Below are 4,027 nucleotides of genomic sequence, written 5' to 3' on the forward strand. Positions count from 1 at the left end.
CGGGCGCGTGTTGCCGGAAGCGCGGGCAGGCCCCGCCCCCCCGCACGTGGCCGTGTTTATCGGGGCAGGCCCCGCCCGCGGGGTGGGGGCGGGGCCAGCGGCGCTGCGCGTCCCCGGTTGAGCGCGTCCCCGGTTGAGCGCGTCCCCGGTTGAGCGCGTCCCCGGTTGAGCGCGTCCCCGGTTGAGCGCGTCCCCGGTTGAGCGCGTCCCCGGTTGAGCGCGTCCCCGAGCCCCGCGCGCGTGCGCGGCGCCTTCGCGCTGTAAGCGTTGCGTGGAAAGCGTCGAGTGCGAAATACAAACAAACGATAAAACCGTGTTTTATGTGTATCTGAATGCCATATATGGCTCCCATATTCGAGTTATTGGTGCAAAAGATATAAATATTTATGCAGGCATGTTTTCATAGGCTCATAAATATGCTTTAGGTATTTACGTCTTGTAATATTGCACCATATAATGGTATATATTAATGTAATATGTAATATAAGTATTGCAAAGTTATCTTTATAGAAGCACACGGAATCGAAATCCTGCTCTGCAAAGGGGGTTAAGCCAGGCAGATCCATGTCACTGGAAATCCCGTCATCCTTTTAATGAGGATCACTCGGCAGCTCTGCAGCACAGTTGGGTTCGATCTGCAGGAGCAGATAAAGAGAGACAGAAATGCTAGGGAAGACAACACAGAATTTCTTCTGTCTCTTTTAAAAGACATCAATTTAGAACCTTGTGAAAACAAACAGAATAAATATAATGTTACATATTGGTTCTATATAGAGAGCACTATATTTAAAAAATAGGGAATATTTTCTAAGTATATTTAAAAGCATATAATGTATGCTTTATATGTATTTATATTATACTTGTAATGGTTCATATACATTATCTGTATATGAACAGATATATTTTATGTATCTGTTTTATATATTCATGTGGGCTTATGTGTACTATTTTACATTCAGTGCTATTTATTTTCATATTTCATAGATAATTATGTATGACTAAAAGCTAAATAAATATATATGACAGTGTTATATGTGAAATATACATGCTGTTTACACATAGTGTATTTGGTGCATGTACCAGCACTTTTTAGTAAAGCTGTTATTTATTGAATGTTAAAAACACAGAGTTTTTTGCATCCAAGTCCAGGCTGAGGGAGTACCTTCCCAGCTAAGAGTGTGCTATGGCACAGTCCATAAATACAGGACACTTTGTATTAGGATTATGACCTATTTGCTATGGAACATGTGTCTCAATACATATATTTTGTTTTTGCCAAGTCAGTGTTACTCGGGGACAGTGTGCATGGGGTGTTTTGGGTGGCTGGAGCAGCTCCAGTCCCCGGGAAGGGCTGGGTGGCTGTGGGGACAGGCCTGGCCTGGCTTGGACTGAGGCTGAGGGCTCAGGGCTGAGGCTCAGGGCTGAGGCTGAGGGCTGAGGCTGAGGCTGAGGGCTCAGGGCTGAGGCTGAGGGCTCAGGGCTGAGGCTGAGGGCTGAGGGCTGAGGCTCAGGGCTCAGGGCTGAGGGCTGAGGCTGAGGGCTCAGGGCTGAGGCTGAGGGCTGAGGCTGAGGGCTCAGGGCTGAGGCTGAGGGCTGAGGGCTAAGGCTGAGGGCTCAGGGCTGAGGTTGAGGGCTGAGGGCTGAGGCTGAGGGCTGAGGGCTCAGGGCTGAGGGCTGAGGGCTGAGGGCTGAGGCTGAGGGCTGAGGGCTGAGGCTCAGGGCTCAGGGCTGAGGGCTGAGGCTGAGGGCTCAGGGCTGAGGCTGAGGGCTGAGGCTGAGGGCTCAGGGCTGAGGCTGAGGGCTGAGGGCTAAGGCTGAGGGCTGAGGCTGAGGGCTGAGGCTGAGGGCTGAGGCTGAGGTTGAGGGCTGAGGGCTGAGGCTGAGGGCTGAGGCTGAGGGCTGAGGGCTCAGGGCTGAGGGCTGAGGGCTAAGGCTGAGGGCTAAGGCTGAGGGCTCAGGGCTGAGGCTGAGGGCTGAGGGCTAAGGCTGAGGGGCTGAGGATGAGGTTGAGGGCTGAGGGCTGAGGCTGAGGGCTCAGGGCTGAGGCTGAGGGCTCAGGGCTCAGGGCTGAGGGCTGAGGCTGAGGGCTCAGGGCTGAGGGCTAAAGCTGAAGGCTGAGGCTGAGGCTGAGGGCAGCAGGGCTGGGGGGATAAGCTCTGCTAATCCTGTCCTGCTGTGGCTGCTCCGGCTGTGCCGCTGCCGCCGCGGGGCCTTCGGCAACATCTGCTGCTCACAAGTGACAGTGTTACATATTTACCCTCAAAAAACCAGAAAAACACCAATAAAAACAGGCTCTGGTGGTGTGGGGAAGGCTGAATCCACTGATGCCGGGAGCTTCACCCCAGGGTGTTGGCTGCCCTGGCCACGCCATGTCCCATCCTGCTGTGGCTCACCTGTGTGGGTGTTAAAGAGGTCAGTAGAGGACGAGGGAAAAGCAGCTAAAAGCAGCCACGTCTGAAGGATCTGAAGGGTTCTGGCAGCCCGTGGTACAGAGGCTGTTTGAGAGCAGGGGTGAGCCACAGTGCATGTGGAAGTTAAAATCCAGATATGAGGGCCCTGGGACTGAGGTCTCTTCCTTCTGCCCAGCTAATCCACTCCTATGGAGAAGTGGTCTCACCTTCTCTTTCAGGCAGTGTCAGCTATTTCTTGAGTGTCAGGAGATACCTGAGCTGCAAGAGCACTTTGAGCTGCAAAAATCATCTCTGGCTTTTTTCTTCTGCAATTTAAATGTCCTAAGCATCTTTCAACAGTATCACTGCAGGTCACACCACCCTCTACACATCAGGAGACTCCAGAGGAGACCAGATCTGCAACAGGAGGTGCTTGGGGTGAGACCACCTCTTGTGTCCTGAATGTCTGTGGTCATCTGTCACCACGTCCTGCCCTGTGGAGTGGATGTGCTGGTTTTGGCTGGGCTAGAGTTAATTTTCTTCACAGTAGCTGGTCTGGGGCTGTGTTCTGGATTTGTGCTGAACACAGGGTTGATCATGTAGTGATGTTTTTGTTATTGCTGAGCAGGACTTACACAGATCTGAGGCCATTCCAGCTTTTCCTATGGCCATGCTGGTGAGGAAGCTGGGTGTACAGGGGAGGCTGGGAGGAAACACAGCCAGGACAGGTGACCCAAACTGACCAAAGGGATATTCCAAACCATATGCTCATGCCCAATAAATAAAGTGGAGGGAAGAAGGAGGAAGGGGGAGATGTTTAGAGTGATGGTGTTTGTTTTTCCAAGTAACTGTTTTGTGTGATGGAACCATGTTCCTGCTCTCCTGGAGATGGCTGAACACCTGGCTGCCTATTGGAAACAGTGAATTAATTCTTGGTTTTACTTTGCTTGTGTAATTGGCTTTTGCTTTCCATTTAAAATTGTCTCTGTCTCAATCCACAAGTTTTCTGGCTTTTACCCTTCTAATCCTCTCCCTCATGCTGCTGGTGGGGGAGTAGTGAGCAGGTGCCTGGGGCTTGGTTGCTGTCTGCGGTGAAACCATGACAGTGGGTTCAGCCAGGCAGATCCATGTTACTGAAAATATTGTCACATGTCACTGTCACTGAAAATACACATCATAAAAAATGTGGATCAATTGGCAACTCTGAAGTGCAGTTGGGTCTGGTCTGCAGAAGGGGATGAAGAGAGAAATGAGTGCTAGGGAAGGCAGATGCAAGGTTTAATTTCTCCTGTTTCTTAAAAAGCCATTGTGATCTGTCACAATAACCCACAAACACCATCAGCCCTTGTGAGCAGCCAGGGAGCTGCAACAGGCAGTCAGATGCTGACTGAGAGCACTGTGTCAGACCAGGACTCAGTGAGAGCTACAGGTTCAACAGAGCAGGTGGTGTGTTCAAACCTTTAGAGATTTGAACATGCTGTGGCAGGAGAGCTGCCACCACTGCCCCTGCAGTGCAGCCTGACTCAATGGTAAAAAATTTTATGACTGAAAAAACCCAACAAAAAAGCCCAGAGTGAAGCTCACTGTGCAGGCATACAGGTGCAGAGTCAGAGTTGGCCAGGCTGGACCCACTGCAG

The sequence above is a fragment of the Molothrus ater genome, chromosome 1 (genome assembly GCF_012460135.2).
Source record: "Molothrus ater isolate BHLD 08-10-18 breed brown headed cowbird chromosome 1, BPBGC_Mater_1.1, whole genome shotgun sequence".
NCBI lineage: Eukaryota > Metazoa > Chordata > Aves > Passeriformes > Icteridae > Molothrus > Molothrus ater.